The sequence below is a fragment of the Podarcis liolepis genome, assembly GCF_965112155.1.
Source record: "Podarcis liolepis genome assembly, chromosome: 1".
In the NCBI taxonomy this organism is placed as follows: Eukaryota; Metazoa; Chordata; class Lepidosauria; order Squamata; family Lacertidae; genus Podarcis; species Podarcis liolepis.
In genome coordinates, this window is record NC_139554.1 from 95,968,235 (window position 1) to 95,987,995 (window position 19,761).

At 37.7% G+C, this 19,761-nt stretch overlaps 1 protein-coding gene across 12 annotated transcripts in view; it reads right to left on the reverse strand.

Annotated features, from left to right (window-relative positions):
* Positions 1 to 19,761, reverse strand: part of NCKAP5 (NCK associated protein 5) — a 629,163-nt gene that overhangs the window by 211,003 nt on the left and 398,399 nt on the right. The window lies entirely within an intron of this gene.

Below are 19,761 nucleotides of genomic sequence, written 5' to 3' on the forward strand. Positions count from 1 at the left end.
GCCTTTGGCTAGCTGTACCCACAGCCAATCGGAGAGAAGCCCCAGCCCCGCCCCCTGGTGGAATTCCACTGCACTGCACCAACAAACTCTGGCCTAGCTGAGCTTTCTGTCACACTGACATGGCTAACGCTATCATGAAGCCAAGCAAGCAGCCACCAAGGGTACAGACCGAGGGGCACAGTAACGACCTTCGAAGGGCACAGCTTTATACAGATTAGTTTTTGTTATAAAGTTCTGATAATATTTTGCTTTTATTTTATGAAGAAATCTATTATTTTTGAAGTACAATGAGGGTTGTGTTACTTATTCTTGCAATTTACATTAAATTTAGCAGTTGCAAGTTTTGTGTTTTTCATTTTTTCTGCCATACATTTGCTTTTGAAAATTGAAGTTACCCATTTTTTGGGGAGGGGGGGTTCAAGTAGTTAGGCTTGCCTAGATTGCAAAATAGCTTCGCACCAGTACTACTGGCGAGACACTATTTATTTGAAAATCCAAACGGAAGCTGTTCCAACAAACAGAGGTATGGAATTAGCTCCAAAAAGTGCTGGTGCCATTATGTAAGTATGCATAGCATTCACATAAATCATACCTTCATGTAAGTGCAGCCTGGCTGCAAACCCATTGTTGGCCCCACAAATTTCAATGTTAGAGCCACCAACATCTATACATCATTTTATGTAGACATGAAGTTTCCTTTACTGCCTTCTATTGCAATATAACATTTCCATTAATAGAATTCAAGGGTTGAGAAACTGGGATCCCCTTCTATTGTTGGACTCCCAATTAGCTAGTCATCAGGGATGATGGCAAATGTAGTCCAGCAATATCTAGAAGGCCACAGGTTTCTCATCCCTGATTCAAGTGATAGCAGAAACATAGGTCATAGAATCACAGAACAGTAGAGTTGGAAAGGGTCCCAAAGGTGATATAGTCTAACCCCCTTCAATGCAGATATCCACGTACAAATAATAAACACCAGTGCTTATCTCTATTTTAACTGGCTGGTTTTAACTATGTGTCTTGATTTTAGTGATTGCATGATGCATCCAGATTTGTTTTAATTTGAAACTGCATTTGCAATAAAGAGCAGGTAGTAATTGTGTTAGGTTATTATAAACTCTTGAATCAATATTCTAGATTGAAGCCAAGAACCCATTCAAGGGTTGAGAAGTTAAATAAGTGTATGGCACTAACTCTCAGAACAGTATTGCATGTTACAAGTTTTTGACAACAGAAAATCGTGAGTTTTGCTCACTATTACAAAAACAACCACAACACCTCAGAAACTCATTTTCTTTAATGTCTTTTCAGAGATCGATTGTAGCCTCGAACTAGACTGCTCTTTGTTGAATGTACAGATCAGATCCCACCTTATGGCAAAACAACAATTTCTAGAGACAGTGTGAAAAACTAATCCAGATATTAGGAAGTGTTGTTATAACAGAAAACTAAATGTGGGCTTTGTTGTAGTTATTTTTATTAAAAGCATCTGTAGAGGTTGGCTTATCTATAATGCTGATTCAGCAATGTAGAAAGACATTACTTTAAATGCTATAAGATGTTGTGCTCATTTGGGCAGACATGCACATAGGGTATGAACAAAAAATAAAGCATTCTTTTTTTTACAAATTTTATTGGGAGAAACTGGATCAGACTATTTACGCATCTAACTCAGAATTGTCTACTCTGATTGGCAGCGGGTCTCCTGTGTTAAAGAAAAGAAGAAGAAGAAGAGGAGGAGGAGGAGGAGGAGGCGGTGTTTGGATTTGATATCCCGCTTTATCACTACCCAAAGGAGTCTCAAAGTGGCTAACAATCTCCTTTGCCTTCCTCCCTCACAACAAACACTCTGTGAAGTGAGTGGGGCTGAGAGACTTCAGAGGAGTGTGACTAGCCCAAGGTCACCCAGCAGCTGCGTGTGGAGGAGCGGAGAGATGCGAACCTGGTTCCCCAGATTACGAGTCAACCGCTCTTAACCACTACACCACACTGGCTATAAAGGTCTTTTATATTACCTGTTACTGGGTACTTCTAAGAAAAGATGCCAAGGATGTACTCTACCACTAAGCTACAGTCCCATCACTGCAGGAGATGTTCCTTCAGACCATCCTCTGGAGACCCTGGAGGTGGTGTAAAATTTAGGCTTTCTTAGGGTTTTGACCAGTGTATGGTTTCACAAATGTAATTACTGAAACCTGAGGATTCTGGTTCAATAGGCATCCCCCAAACTCCTACAATAGCACTAGTACATTCAAGTCTGCAAAAGAACATTTTAGTAATATCCATAAGTAACAAAGCAGAATAAACATAAAACCAGGATTGAAGCAGGTTGTAGTGCTGCCATAGGACATATAATGAAGGGTAATGGAAGTAGTGCGGAAAGAACTAAATAAAGTGATCAGGTGGAAGAAAAGTAGAACAGAATGCAATTAGCACTCATTTGAACTTGGATCATCCTCACAAATTGGTATTATTCATAGACCATGAAGTGCCAAGACAGTCCTTAGAACATGTACAACATACTGCCTTTAAAAAGAAAGAAAAAAGATTTCTTATATGTTTACCCATCTGTTCAAAACTTAAACACGTTATAAAACAAATCTATATAGAAAGCTGTCAGAGAAATCAATTCAAATATCAAATCAGTGGCAAAATAATATTGTGGTCATATATGGACAAGGGTATTAGAATGAGTGTTTTCTGAACTGGGCCAAGTTTTGTCCACGGCAGACAGACAAACAGGCTTCAGGATCTGTTCTCTATCCCCCCCCCCCACTCTATTGATATTTCTTTCCTTTTAAATAGAAGAATTTCAAAGTACTTCCGAAATAAAGGATAAATTCGCCTTTAGTGAGACATTCAGACAACCAAAGGCAATAGAAGTTGTACATGTAGCTGATGACAGATTTGCCCTCAATTAATCTCTATGGCACCCCTGTGAATAGTAGTATAAAAGAACATCTTTAATTCACACATATTACCAGGAAGTTCATTGTGAATTATTGAATTTTGCAAATTAGTAATGTGAGCAAACACAATAAAAGAGGCAAGGATGATCCATCACTAATTCTACTTTGTTCATTTATCTGACAAATGTAATTTGACCATAGTTAATTACTACTATGGTTTGTAAACTTGCAAATGGAGTGAAGAACAGTTTGGTGGGGAAATGATGCCTCACTGACTACAGCACCAGTTTTTAAATGTTGGCAAATAAATAGTTACTTCAAAAGTATGGAGTCATGTGAACATTGCCATTTTTTGTGTCAAACGAATAAAATAAAGTTTCAAATTAAGGAACTTTACAAAACTACACTAGATCAGTTAAGAAAAAAGCACCCTCTCCCTCATTTAATATGCCTCATTCTAACCTGTTCAATTAATAATTAGGTGTGGCAAAACTCTCTGACCTTCCAAGTGAAGTATGTGCATCCAAAGCATAAAAGACTCATGTGCCATGGTCACATGTGAATATCTATCTGGTATTGTGCAAGCATTTCCTACAAGTCCTGAAAGAATAAAAACTGTAATTGTGAAGGCCTGAGGGGAGGGTAGAAACCAATAGGGTGGGAGGTGACAGAAGGTTTCATGTTTCTAATTAAATCCAGAAACAGCTAAGTCTTAAGGGCAAAGTTGAAAGAGGATAGGAAAATAATGAGGGACTCTACTTCAATATCTTCCTTTTGTTATAATTCACAGAAGACAGTTTTATGTAACACAATGTATACAGAAGAAACATCTGCACTTGAGCTAAGTTTTGTTGCAGATACACAATGAGAAAATATTACTGTAAACGTTATCTACCCAGTACCACTAACCGTGTGTGGTATTTCACAAACGACCAAGAGATAAGCAAGTCCAAGCACCAATAAACTTACCATCAAAACCCTTGCACATGGAAAGCAATGAAAGGAGGAGCAGGAGAAGAAGAGATGGAGGCAAATGTAAATACAGAAGGAATATGTGCCCAGATGAGTGCAGTGCTGAGAAGGTAAGAGAGGGCAAAGACAGGGACTCATGTTGAGTCTGAGATGGCAATGAAGAATCTATATTGAATTTATCAGACAGGCAGGTGAAGAAGCAGGGCTGGATAAATAAGGCAGTTTCTGGGGTAATGAGGATAGTGTTGTCATTTTGATGTTACCATTATATAAGTGGTCTGAAAATCCAGGCAACTGATGAGGTAAATCAAGAACAGGGAGGTAATAGGAGAGAGCTACAGAGAGAGGGGGCGGGGGGAGAGCCTCATTTGCACTATCTAACCACACAACAAAATTGAACAGCTTGGTGAGCAACCATCTCTATGGGCTTAATTATCTGTGTCCTTTAAAATGATACAACAGCTCTTTAAAATGATACAACAGCTCTTCTATTACTCAGCAATTGAGAATAAGACAATGAAAGTATAACCACAATTAATTAAGTTATCATATTGACTAATTCTAGAATTCCAAGAGGTATACAAATTGCAGAAACATGGAGAACAAAGCATAGGATATGATAATAGCTTTTCTTGTATTTATTCACAAAAACAGACTGAGCACAACTACTTATAAATAATCTGAGTCTAAGATTCTATGAGTAATATTTTATTTTTTAAAATGTCATGGTGCTCAAAGTCTAAACAGAATACTTGGATTGAAGTATTTGCTCCTGCCAACTCAAGATGGAATATCAATTAAACAATCATTTTATTTTCATTGAGTAATTGATATTCTGTCTTGAGTTAGTAGCAGCAAAGACTGCTGTCACTTCCAGTAGCCTTCTCGGAACTTTGTTTAAGATAAATAATTATTATCAAATATTTCAATAGGTACAAAACAAGGAAACTAACTGCAAAATTGAAGAAGGGGAAATGTAAAAGGCATGAAGACCCAAACATTGTCTTAGGCATGCATAATAAAATTGTTTTATATTATTATTATATTTTTATATTTATATTATATTATAGAATAATTGTTTACATAACTTTCTCTGAAATTTCACTTCCCTTTTTCACTCCTTGAAAATCACTGATGTACAAGTGGATAGTGTAAGTAGAGTTGCATTTTGGTTCTGCCCAACTCAGGTCCAAGAATTGCATGTACGGTTGTGCAGTGGAATTTTCTTGAATAGTTTTTTATACTGAAGCCAAAAACCTATTCCAAAAAGCAACATGGGATGAGAGGCTCAGGTGGACAGGCACTGGTGGAAATTGGAGTACTCAAGGATATGCAGTACTGGCACATCTTTTTTGCTGTTAAAAAGTGTGGCGCTTACTGTAACAACTTCATGAATAGCACTGGCACCTATTTGTCTAGAAAAAAAGCACTGTCCCAACTTATTATGTCAGGTTTGTTCACAGGAACTACAGGACTGACTCAATCTCCAAGTTCTTTTAACCTGACTATCACCTTCACTTTTCCCATATGATTCAGTTCCATTTGAAATCAATCTATCTATCTATCTATCTATCTATCTATCTATCTATCTATCTATCTATCTATCTGCCCCCCCCCACATACATATGTATGCTTCTTTATATCCCTATTCTCTGGATTGTAAATTGTTTTCAACTGATTTAATAGTGTTTTTACATTGTTGCAACATGCATTGAATCCTTATGGTGAAGAATGGATAAGAAATCCAATTAATATAATAAAATTAATTATTATTACTGATGATGATGATGAGGCCTATGGTGCATCTATTACAGGTAGTACCTGTAGTTTTATTTTTCTAGAGTTTTTCATCTGGTAAACAAACTAGACCTTGAAGCACAACTTTGTAATTGTATAAGCTGATCCTCCAGATCAGTTTCTATTAAATTAGGTCTTCTGTATTAAATTTAAATTAGTCACAGCTTGTATACCCTCTGCAGCTTGCACACTAAAATGCACTACTGGAATTCCAGCTGAGATGCCTTGCCTTTATACCTCCAATGCAGATTACAATTACCAAACAAGTGTGATCTTTTCCCAGAATATGTAACTTATCTTATATAATGGTGTTATTCAAATTCCAATAAGTTTGTAAGAAAAAAAGAATTGCATTAACCTGTGCCTTCATTTCCATTTTAAAATGAACTATTCTGTGATCATTTACGAGAATTTCCCAGAGAGCTCATCTTTTCAAAGTTGAAAAACGATGTGTGCCAATGAAGAAATCATGTGGATTTTCATATTTCCACCAGTGTATATAGTGTTACCTTGATATTCTGTTTCTCTCATTTAAACATACTTGGAATTTTTATGCATTCTTTTCCAGATGTTGCACAGCAGGGGATCCTAAACTGTGGTTCATTCAGGTGTGTGTGTGGATTTGTGATTGGCAATGGTTCATTGCATTGGATATTCATATTGATTTTTAATTGTTTTTTATTGTTTCTTTTACTCCTTGTTTTGTGTTTAATTTATTACAGTTTGAACTCTATGGAATTACAATTGCTATAACACAGAGAAAAATCATTAAGTGGTCCACCAAAACTGTCAGCAATTTTCCAGTGGTCTATAAGTAAAAAAAGTTTGGGAACCATTATATTTATGCCACATTTGGAGAAGGCCTTCTTTCCTTTTTTAATCTGAATTTTTACTGAAAGTTTTCAGCATAGAACACAATAAACAGCAAACTAATCTAAATAAAAATAGAGAAGAAAGAAGAAAGAAAGAGCAAGAGAAAACAAAGAAAATAGGAGGGAGAGAGAGAGAGAGAAGTAAAATACAGAGACCTTTATCAGAGATAGATCTTAACCCATATTTCACCCAAAAGGAAATGGACCTTCCCAGCTCTCACCTGAGAGCTTCCATTTCTTCTCCCAGATTTCCACCCTGGAAGTTCTTTTCGCTTCTAGGGAGAACAGGCCTTTTCTATCTCTGCATGTGTCAATTGTGGTTCTGTTTGGGCTTTTGTTAGTGCTAGAACTTCCTTGCTCTGAGACTAAGTGACTTTTAGCTGCCACAAATGAGTTGAAGTATACAACAAATGTATTTTACTTAACACAGTGCAACCTACAACTGCTCTTAAAATGGATGCTATCTTAAGTTTCAGTTTTCTGCTGAAATTACATCCCTCTATGCACACACTTATAGAACTCTCACGAGACAATATGACTTCCCACAACATCTTATGAGAGTATTTCCACATTGCCCACTTGAAACTGTGAGCAAGATCTAATGAGAGCATCTCCACCCTGAAATTGTGCAAGTTAAATGTGTGTACTGTCTGTATAGGAAGAACAAAAGTTCTTCAAGCGCGTGCATAGAGGGAAAGAGAGTGAAGGCTGGAACGCTATCAACACTGTACAACGCAGGCAAAGTTTGGTAATGCTGAAAAGCCATTCACATTTCAGGACAGCTCATTTCTCATTGCTTATATAATAACCGATAAACCTCTGATAAACTTCTGAGGAACCCTAGGATTCCTGTAAACACAATTTGAAAATGGCTGCCACAGAGTAAGAGAGACGTAAACTTCAAACAATAGAACAAATGTAAGAATTTTAAGGAGGCAGGAATGAGAATATGTGTGGACTGGAGAAGATAAGAGTTGAAAGGAGAGGGCATTTTTAAGAAGACAAAGAGGATATAGCATCATAGGACAGGGCTCTAGCAATGTAACAGGACAAAATGAAAGAAGGCAGTCGCTGCACCAAAGCATTTTATTTCAGTACATTTCCTCCCCAATAAAAGGTGGGAATAAAGGGCAGAGAAACCACAGAGGATGACTTGTAAGGAAAGCCAGGGTGAAGGAGGGGTGAGACATAATGGTAGTCCTATAGTAAGAGTCACACCACCCCTTATTTACCCCTGCCTCCGCCACTTGTACTCCACATCTATCTTCAACACAGTCAGAGGTACATTTTCAAGCCACTGTGTGGGTTTTTAGCTATAAAGCTCCCATTGAGCTTAATGGGAATCCTGTGGCTAAAACCCCATGCTAACCTTTGAAAATGTACTCCAAAGTGTCTAAATAATGTACTATTTGAACATTATCCTGTTAAGTTGTGATATGATGTGACTGAAGGAAAACAGGATTTTTATTTTTTTTTAAAAAAAGCCATATGTTTTTAATACTGCACACATAGCAGGGGTCTCTAAAATGCTTACCTGAAGGTGAATTTATTTTTTGCTTACAAATACTTTGCAGCATTTTGCTGGCAGGAAAGGCTGTTTGCTCCCGTTCTTTTTAATTTTATTTTTAAATTATGAACCCTTGGTTTGCATAATCACTACCACAAGGCTCCAGAAAATCATCGGTAAGCCTCTTCTCTCAAGTGGCAGGCATTATTTTATTAATCATAACTGATTCACCTATAAGATAATCTAGTAAATATGAACTGGCATTGTTTATTAATAGTTTTAATATTCAGTGATCCAGCACACTGAAACTCAAGCCCTATTCAGGAATTATTCCAAAAGTGGAAATGGCAAAGGTAAGGGGGGGGGGGCAGCCACCACTATCCACATTCTTGTTTGTTCCACCCCAAACCTTCCTACATTGAGCACAAAGAGCTGAAGCACCTGTTCAATGCAGGAAAGTTGGGTTGTAACAGACGGTGGTGTGCACATTGTTCCACAGCCTCTCTGTGTGTTCTTTTCACACAGTTTTAACAGATATACAGTAGGCTTTTGTAAATGGTTTCAAAGTGGACTGCTATTGGGGTCACTACACTGCACTAGCTTGTGCAAGGAGTAAAATACTGGAACCTAATTTTAAGAAGATGATACCCACTTAAGTTCAAATGTTATCTACCCTGCTTGCTCAATTTTTTTCACTATCACAGCCATCACTCAATCTGTACACTTGCTTACATCTATAATTACTGTTCCCAGGAACAGCCTTAACACACTTTTAGGAGGAAAGGGAGGAGAACAGATATCCCTCTAAAAGCAGCAGCATCCGACAAGGTATGCATCAGCAAAATAGGCAAACCAAGGAGAACACAATTTATAGAATGGCAGAGAACCTCATATACTGATATACACATCACAACGTTATATGTGACTTACTATTTATTTTCTATGCAAAGCAAAATATTAAATTAAATTCAATTCTTAAAATCATTTGAAGACTTGAGGAAGATTTGAACATCAGGGTAAGGCAACCGTTGCCAAATGGATTGATCTGCCCTATCCTCCACCTGCACACTGTTTCAGGAATTCTCCCAACATACACATACCGAACCATTTAGGGAGGGCGAGGGGAAAGTCCTGTTGCACAAGTGGAAGCCCTTTTTGCAGGGTTTCCACTAACAAGACTCATTAGTTGAATCCTATCCCTGAAGTCCATGGCACCAGCTGAATATTAACACACAGCTGTTTCATTCACTGTTTCGTATAAATTCTTCAAATATGGAGGTTCACTGCTAATTTGCTCTCTTTCAATTTATTTTGTTTTATATTCTCTGTTCAGAAATTATAATTATGATTAGAAAAGAGACTGTGAACTTGTAAATTGTAGTCCTTTAGCTACTGGCACAAGACCTAATCTAACTTATAGCCGTCTTAGGACTGTTACTAGTCTTGAGGTATGTGCAGATAATAGCAGGATATCACCTTTTTACTGTTTGAATCATGGGGTGCTTCTTACTAAATTGTGCTAAAGCAGAGGTAGGGAACCTGTGGTCCTCCAGATGCTGTTTGACTACAACTCCGATCATCTTTAGTCAGCATGGCTCATAGCTGGAGGTGGTACTTGTAGTCCAGCAACATCTGCAGAGACACAGGATGCCCATACCTATGCTAAGGGAACTTTTTGAAACTAATGAACATTGGTTTATGCTAACCAACCTTTTATGTTAGCCAACCCTTTCTTAACCAGCCAACTTTTATGTTCTTAGATGAAGAGGTGGGCAGATTTAAAACACACACACACACACACACACACACACACACACACACAATATAGAAATTCTTACATTGTTCTTACATTGCAGACTTTATATTGATTAAACTCAAAATAAATATTTTATTTGTGAATGATAGGTATATCAATAGTTATTAGCCTGAATGCGTCTGGCTGACACCAGTTTAAATTAGGATTCTGGACTAGACGGATCCTTGGTTTGATCTAACGTGCCTCTTCTTACATTTTTACATGTTATTTAAGATGATGAATCTTTCTTCCTGGAATTTCCTTTCAGTAAAGCATGGCTACAGTTTAGAAGTCATTCATCAGCAGTTTAAAATAAATGGGTTCTCAAATAACAACAAAATTGTGTTCTGCTCAAAGTATGCATTGACTGAGGAAGACAGAATAGAATTCACTACTGAAGCAGAATCTGTGAACACGTCTCAGTATAGGCAAACTGGTTAAAAAGCCAATCCTTTGCCTAGGGAAAGCTTATTTGGTGGGGCTGATAGTATTGACGGCGGAAGTCACAGCAGCACTGTGATCCAGTGCCAACCCACAATTTAATTTCCTGCAATGCCTTGGAACAGTGCCTGTTGGAGGGTCAAGTGAATGCGTCAGTGGTGGGCTCAGCTGAGGCACTTGAGCTGTAGTAGTTTCTGAGGATGCCACATGTTGATGCTAGGTTTAACTGTGTTGCTTTATATGTCAACTTTGGCAAACTAATAGCTGAACAGACATTTATGGGAAGCTTATTTGGAATAGAAAAAAGAGCGATTTGAAAATAAGACAAGATTATTTCTAAAGAACTTTTTTCCACTCCTAATTAACATCATAATTTGGTTTCCGTTTCCTTTTCCAATGTGAAAAACAGTATTTTCAATGTATAATGTCAGGACTAGAATGAAATAAAGGAACTACATGCATGGTCTGCCAGAAACTTGTGTGAACCAAAATGATCTTACTTTCTATTTAAGAACAGCAACTGTCACACATGTCAAGTCTATAATCCAAGCAAACCTAATCCTTTTCCATACAATCTTCTACATTTCTATAGCATATTGTATGCTTCAGTAATTCTTTGGTATGGTGATTCTACTTCTTCAACTCCAAATCTAAACACTCTGACTACAGTGCTAAAATTCACTAATGTGGTGTCTGGATCTCTCTCTCGTAGAGTCAGGTTATCCCATTAATTTTTGCCCAAACACCTATAACTCCCAAAGTGCATTTTAGTACTTGTAAGTGCAGCAGTTTTATACTAGAGCTGCTAAAATGAAAACTAAGGGGGAAGGCCTGACTGTGTGTGCACAGACATACACATACACGCTTTGGCAAGGTGGTTCTGAAGTTGAAATAAGACACTGATTTCAAGAGAACCTATTTCTATGCAGTGTGTTGAGCTCAGTCTGAAAAAATACTGCTATTATACATTGAAATTTAAATAAAATTAAACATAGAATTTTTGCATTGCTCACTGTTGGGTGAAACAACTTCTGCAGGCAATTTCTCTCCTGAGCGTAAGTTTAAATGCCAGCTCACAAGAATAATTCACACTGATGTAAATACATAATTGTAAATAAGTCTTTCAGATCAATACGGATGCTCTCTCTGGGCTTCAAATTGTCTTGTAAAATTATTTGTGCATAATGAACAGTTTTCTGAATTGCTACACGTTCTTATTTATCAAAAATACATGAATATAGATCATTTGAATATTAACAATGAAAAGCAAATCCATTAGATTTCTGAAGGCTCCAAGGGAATTTCCCAATTATATGGCTGCTGCTGCCAAGGCCCGACTTTCCCAATGGAAGAGTAAGAGGGTAGAGGCCACTGACAGGATTGCTCATTTTTTCATACAAAATCAGCACAGAAACAACCCTCTCCAGCCCTAACCTAGCAGAGCTCTTAAAATAGTAAACTGGTTGGTCCAGACAGATCAGTCAATAAATAACCTGTTGTAAGATTTGTGAAGGATATTTGTGGCATTGAGGCCAATGTGCCCTCTTGATCCTTGCCCATTATGCCTGATAAAATCTAGCATGAGAGGAATGACTGGATGGGTGTGGGGAGTGGTTATATTGTGAAGGAGTTTGAAAGAGGAGGCAATGCTGCTCCCATAGATTTTAGAAAACTACCATCCAGTATCTAATATTCTTTTCCTTGGCAAGCTGATCAAGAGGGTGGTGGCCAGCCAGCAGCAAGTATGCCTGGGCAAAATATAGTAAGTTCCACTGTAGTCTCTCCAACTCTTATCTCTCCATTTCATTGCTACCAGGAGAGGCTGTGAAGGTGTTGGACTGGTGTCTGGAAACAGTGATGGGCTGGATCAAGGTTAATAAATTGAGGCTGGCTCCTGATAAGACAGAGGTCCTGTGGTTGGGAGTACAACCTGTTATCTGAGTTGTATTCCCCCTTAAGGGGCAGGTTCATCATATGGGACTACTCCTGGATTCCAACTTCTTGCTGGAGTTTCAAGCAGCTTCTATAGCTAGGAGCGCTGATACCCATCCTAGATTGGTATAGGTTGGTCTCAGTAGTGCATGCTCTCGTCTGAAGTTGGTTTAAAATCCTGGCTTGTTCCGAACATGGTAACCATACTTTTCCAAGACAGATATAATAAGATGCTATGGTTTACTGAAGACTTCCTAGTTTAATTATGATATACTGAGAAGGGAGGAGTAAAGGAGCTATATGCACAATAAAATTTTAGTTTACTAAAGTGAGATGTGATAATCTGAAGTAGATCAGTATGGCTAAACAAGCTCTCGATCTGACAAAAGATGTGAGATCCAATTCTTTCCAATTTTTCCAGTCAAAATGTAATTTGATCGAGAAAGCCGTCATTTATGAAAATAGCTGTCTGTTATAACTGCATGCTACACATATTGCATGTGCATCAAAACCAAAATGAAATGTTTGGCAACAGTCCTGCCTCTCAAAGAAATTCTAAGAACACATTTCCCCAAATAAGAACGTGCACTTAACCCAATCACCTAACAAAAACTGTTTTGGACATCTTTATGAAATTAGATCCGTATTCCTAAAATCCTGAACATTAAAAAAAAAAGTCTGATTCATGGTACAATTTTCATAAAATAAATGGTAGGATGAAAATGCAAATGTGGGAGCCAAAAATGTTCAATGCAAAACAGGTCAAGTTTCTAACCAATTCACTTTAAGCCAATATATCCCAAGCATTGAGAACTGATATGTAAGAACAGTTAACATGATTTAATACACATTAATAATTCACATCATCTACCTAATTTGAAATTTGCCAGAGTATATTTGTCTGCTTTGGACAGGCACACATGAGTTAATCTATTTTGTCTCATGTTTCCTTTTGTTTTCTCTACAATCTGAGCCCTAGAATACCAATGCTCATAATTTATGGAGATAATACCTCAAGAATGTCCCCCACTTTTCTGTTATTATTCCATTATTTCTCATCACAGATGTTTTGTATATGTTCATAAAAGGCGCATTATAATACAAGACTGATCAAGCATACATCTTCCTGAAACGATAACTTGATTTTTGACTACACTTCACATAAAAATGATTGCAGGTCTGAAAAACAGCTACATCTTGTTCTATTCCGACTTCCTTAAAATATATCTTCCTGAGAGGTTTTCAGGTTCTACATTATCATTATGATAAATTGTGTTAAAGGGAGATCTCCTTTTTGGTTAAGGCATAAAATAGTATTCAATATTGCACCATATTATTGCCTCCATGTGACATTTGATAAAGGAACACATGCTTCACTTAAGATACTGCCAATGTTATGTAATGGGTATGAGCAACAAGAATAGTCAATATTTTTTAAAGAACTGCAAACTTCCTATAAAGAAACTGTGAAGTACTGACCCTGTGGAATCCAAAGCTGGGTTCTTCCATAAGTCCTAGTGCACCAGACCAAAGGGTCATCTAGGCCAGCTCTCATAGAAGCCAACACTGTTGAGAGACTATGAGGTTAAGAAGTATACAAATGGTTGAAATAAATAAATAAAAACAGAAGCCTACAGGAAGCTAGCAAGTAGGACATGAGCACAACACTCTCCTCACTTGTGACTCCTATCAGCCCTTATTCAGAGGCATACTACCTCCACTCTGGCAAAGAAGACTTCCATCTCTCCATCAGCAAAGATTGACATAAACAAGTGGCAAAATATGCCTTTAGTGTTCTTTCACTCTAGCCTAACTGATCCCTGGCCCAGGGTGGCCATGTACAAAGGATAGTCCTTTATCTGTAGGGCTGTCAGAGGACAGTGGTCATTTGAAGGGTGTCTGATTCCAGCCTGGTTTAAAGATATAGAATCATAAGAAGCATAGCTGTCAACTTTCAGATTTGAAAATAAGGGATCAGCAGCCTCACCTGTCCTGGGGACAGTCTACAGGATATCTAACAATCCAGGATAGCAGCAGGAAGCAGCGGGGGAAAGTGCTGGCATAAGGGGATTTCCCGCAAAAAAAGGGAGGATTGACAGCTATGATAAGAAGGGGTGTGGAGTTGCCTGTAAATACTTAGGCACCAGGACAGCAGCAAACTCTAGAGGCACATGGGGCTTGCTGAGCTCCAACAAGGTGGCTGCATCATATGTCCTCAAAACCCCTTTCTTGAAAAGGGGAGGATGACAAACCAGCACCTCATTTCAACAGATTATCTGTTTGGATACTGTTTGTAACCCAACTTTATATTCTGTCAGGAGTGAAATTTTCCTTAAGTGTCCTGTGCTATATATTGCTCTTAACACCTACCAAGTTAAGACCTGAGACTCATTCACAGATACATGGCCAATTCAAATATTTGCAACTCAAGCAGCACACTCCTCAAGTCTTTTTAAAATAAGTAGTCAATATGAAATATTAAGGAAATTTTAAAAAGATACAAATTAAAATGATACAAATGTAAATTCTGAAGGAAACTAAAACAACCTCAGCATGGATACCTCATGCTTCAGTCCGAAAAAGATTAGAAACAATGACATTCAGAACTGCAACCCAAACTGCCCCCAGGCCTTTTCCGTGTTCTAAATAGCTACCTCAAGAAATTGTCAAGCTAGTAATTGTGTGAAACTTCTGCTCAATGACCCATCAGATGAGAAAATAAAAGATCAAGAATAAATGCTTTGCTGAGCCATGAGGATTACCTGCAGCAAAAAACAAAACAAAACTTGTTGCTAGTGATTTATGGGCTTAAAGATTTATTTTGAACAGGTGTCTGTTGTTTGAAAGGGCATGCCACTGCTCCAAAGGTAGCTGGCAACTACTGCTGCTTAAAATGGATTTTCCTTTTAATATAAATGGAACAACTGAATGAATACCAAGTTGCATATTAGGAAAATCTGTAAGTGAATCAGAAGTGCACAAGCCATGTTTAATTCAGCTAAATAATTTAAAATGCTATTTCCATGGGATGGTTCCATACAATGTAGTCAGGTCATCTTCTAAATAAAAGCGTATCATCAAGGTTCCATAGCAAATAGTCAATAGCCTTCTAATTAGAAGGGATACCATATACATCAGATGGGTAAAATTGTGCCAGGCTGCAGCATGCCATGCCCTGAATGAAATTGGCTCAAAGAGCAGAAAGTAATTGGCAAGTTGATATTTCTTGGTTTAGCTTTACTGAACAAAATTGTTGAGGGCATAAACTAGGATAACCCCATGGACAGCACTCTGAACTCCTTGGAGGAAGGACAGGTTAAATATGTAATAAATACGTCAAATAAAAGCTTATTTCTGTTCATGGAGTAGCGGTGTTTTTGACCCCTAATATAAAGAACTATTTATCATGTTACTCTCAGAGGATGGGACTATTCTATTCTGCATGCTAAGTAGAATTTCCTCTTCCATAAAGTCTTTGGTAAAGGAAACATTCTGATAAATAGCAACCATGTATATAATTGCTTTGATATCTTTGGAGTGGTGTCACAAATACCTAGCACGAACAGTGCTTATGTGATCTATGCTGCAATGCATAAAAGAAAAGCACGCAGGAGCTACTTTCTTAAAAAGAAATCCTTCTCAAGTGCACCATACGCTATTAACCTGGACCGGTTGTAGGTATCTGGACTATTATGGAAACTAATATAACAGGGTTGCAATATGTAATAAGTGTTACTGGCTAATTAAATAAAGTTTTAGCTGACTAATTGGTTGGTGCCAAATATTAATTGGATATGCTCAGTGCTTTTTTTTGGTAAAAAAAGAGAGGTGCTGGTCCTCCATACTTGTGAGTGCCATCACAAAAAAGCACTGGATATGCTACATTTCAAATGGCTATTTTAGTATCTGTGTACTACAGTTATTAGGAAATTAAAAAAACATACGTTTTGGGGCACCACACAAGATCACAGACCCAGGTGAGATCTTGGCCCAAAATCTCACAAGAGCAAGGTGCCAAAAATGGCCGCCGTGCTCCCATGGAAAAAAACCAGTATGTTTAAAGTGGATGAATAAAGGAATAAGTTAAATTGATTTAGAATATGCAGAAAATGCAAAAAAAATAATTTAAGGAACCACAGAAAGAAGAGGAAGTCGAGTTTTGAAATGTTAGAATGATTGTAAAACTATTGAAATGTATATAACTGAAAATCATAATTATTTTTTTTAAAAAAGAAACACAGAAAATGAAATACAGCAAACTCTGGTGGGCTTCTTCAGGCAGAATACCACAACAGAGTACACAAAATATCTGCTATGGTTTCAGATATTCACCTCTAAAAAGGGATTCTCTTATAGGATGCTGCATGCATATATATATATATATATATATATATATATATATATATATATATATATATATGTTTAAACATTCAAGCACAGGCAGAGGCAAACTTGGCTCTTCAGATGTTTTGGGACTACAACTCCCATCATTCCTAGCTAACAGGACCAGTGGTCAGGGATGATGGGAACTGTAGTCCCAAAACATCTGGAGGGCCGAGTTTGCCGATTCCTGCTCTAGTGGAAGCTCATACAGATGTATTTCAAACCAAAAACACATCTGGTATCAAAGGCGGCGAAACTTTCAAGCTACTTCCAAAAGAAGCTCATTTCAGCCATGTTTCCCCCGCCCCCAAAAATATTTGATGTATTAAGAACAGACTTAGTGAAGCTTATGCATCTGTAATTGCACACCAAATTGCAGTTATCAGTCTGCCCGCAATTTGCTTACGCACCTTCATTCTTAAAGCCGTATTAGAAAGCTTTTAAGGGGAAACAAGGCTTATTAACCAAGCTAAGTATGGGTTTGTACATGTATTTCACCAACCACTTTGGGTTTTGCTTATTATCATTTTACAAATATGATGGCAGCTACGGATGATGGCAGACCTGAATACATGGTATGATGTCATGTATTGGAAAATATGCCAAACATAGTGAGATACAACGAAGCAGTTTTTAGCCCTTGGCCTAATATAGTTTTGCTTTAGAGTGCCTCATGACAGGACATTGAAGGTTTTTATCTAGCATTACCGGAAATAGATTCCAGCCTGCTTCTTCAAGTATGCTCAACAGATATTCAAAAAGTGTACAGAAACCAACCCTTCTGAATAAGGTAAATAACCATACAAAATAGGAAGGCAATGGAAGCAGGAAAAATAAATCATATAGTTCACTGCACCATAATGGGTAAAAGGAAATTAAAATCTGCCCGTAGATAGTGTTGATTATGAACTCAGTAGAACAAGTCTGCATGATCAAGGCTATCTGTAACTATATGCTTTATGATTGGGGTGGTCATCGGGGGGGGTTGTCAATATAGAGGATATATTATAGCAAAATAATATCATTATTAATGATTATATTAAAAATCTAGTTATTAACATTTCATCACACTCGAGCATGACCAAGAAACATCACGAAGAAAAGGAAAATCCAGGAAAAAGGCAAGATTTCACCAACTAATTTCACCTAATTTTGCCTCGACATTAATGCAATCCTCTTCATATCAGAGGATAGCATTATAGAACAGATAATTGGGGTGAGGGAAGCAGGTAAATGGAGAGGCTATACACTGTTCGGTATGCTGCAAGCTATGGCTTGCAGTGTTCAGCACTTCAGCACAAGGATTTTCACTTGTGCAATGGAGTTTTCCCCTCTCCCACTGTGCAACCCCTAAATCTGTTCTAGGTTTTTCCCAACCCTCTGTAGAAGATTTGGGGAGGAAGGTCCAATGATCTTTCCATCCATAATATGACTTTTGGCTTTGGGTGGCAAGCATTATTTGAGACTTGGAAGTAGTGGCTGGTTTGGGGCAACAAAAGAAGTGTGTTGCTCTGCCCACAACAATGGCATTAATGATGGACAGGAGGCAATGGAACGGGTGAACAGATGAGTGGAAGAACTTTTCACCCACTTTCTCACTGAGACCATTGCCATGTAATGGATGAAGAGCCACAGGTAAGAAACACTTTTTTGTTCATCAAAAAGTATAGCAAGGCGATCTGAAAAACACCATAAGTGTCTCTTACCCACTTGCCAAACTTGATGAATCTATTTTAGCATTATTACAGAATTTGGCTATTATGAAGACCAAATTCAAGTACAGTGGTACCTCGGGTTACAGACGCTTCGGGTTACAGACTCCACTAACCCAGAAATAGTACCTCGAGTTAAGAACTTTGCTTCATGATAATAACAGAAATCACACAGTGGCGGCGCGGCAGCAGCAGGAGGCACCATTAGGTAAAGTGGTCTTCAGGTTAAGAACAGTTTCAGGTTAAGAACGGACCTCCAGAACAAATTAAGTTCTTAACACAAGGTACCACTGTACACAAGTACATCACAGCAGAAAAAGTAAAGTAGCAAGCACGGACAACTGGCAATTATTTTCTGGCATAGAAAGTCTGGCTCTTTGGAAAAGGTCAAGACTATTCAGTTCAGCAAAGAAATAAAATGATAATATACAAATATAATGAACACGAACTACAAAAGAACTGTAAATGCCAGAATGCATTAACCTATAGCTCAAAACAAATGTTGAAATGAAGTTCCAGACTAGATTATAGGTATATGACCATAAAAAGGTAGATTCAACTACATAAACACAAAGAAAGAGAAGATTGTATACATACTTTTACCTAGTGCTTATATTCTAAAAAAAAGGGGGGGGTACAGTGGACGCTCGGGTTGCGAATGTGATCCATGTGGGATGCACGTTCGCAACCTGCAGCATTCACAACCCTCGTCTGTGCATGTGCGGGTTGCGATTTGGTGCTTCTGTGCACGCGCTGAAACCCAGAAGTAACCCATTCTGGTACTTCCGGGTTTCGGTGGTCTGCAACCCGAAAAAACTCACCCTGAAGCGTCTATAACCCGAGGTATGACTGTACTCTCATTTTGACTCCAGAAAATCACCATCGGGGAAAATAAATACTGTAAATGGACAAAAGTACAAAGATTCACAAAATGTTTAGGGGTATGTGTCCTCCTGCATCCCCCCAGAAAAAAGCACTGTTTTTGCCTGTCCAGTAAAAAAAAGCAACCCACTAACAAAATTGTGTGTGTGTACACACACGTGTATTTGTTGGTCATTTTATTGGTATTTATTTATTGTATTCATTCATTAAATTATTCATTTATTGGTATTTATCGGGCATAATCCCTTCCCAAATACAAAAGTTTTAGCTCTCAAATCAGCATTACCATTTTTACAATTCATCTAACTAGAGAAATTATGCAACAATATTTGCAGCAACCACATAAAGAACAGCTTTCTGAACCGAAGTCCTAATTTGCATGAGCATGCTTGCTTTTTGCAATATCACCCACCAAAAAGGATAGAAAAGCCAGCATAATCCATAAAATATTCTTTCCATACAATACAAAAATCAGTGTAGATTTATACACTCAATTATATTAGCATTCATAATTAATTAGAAATTCAGAACTCTGTAGTTATAATTTACATTTCTT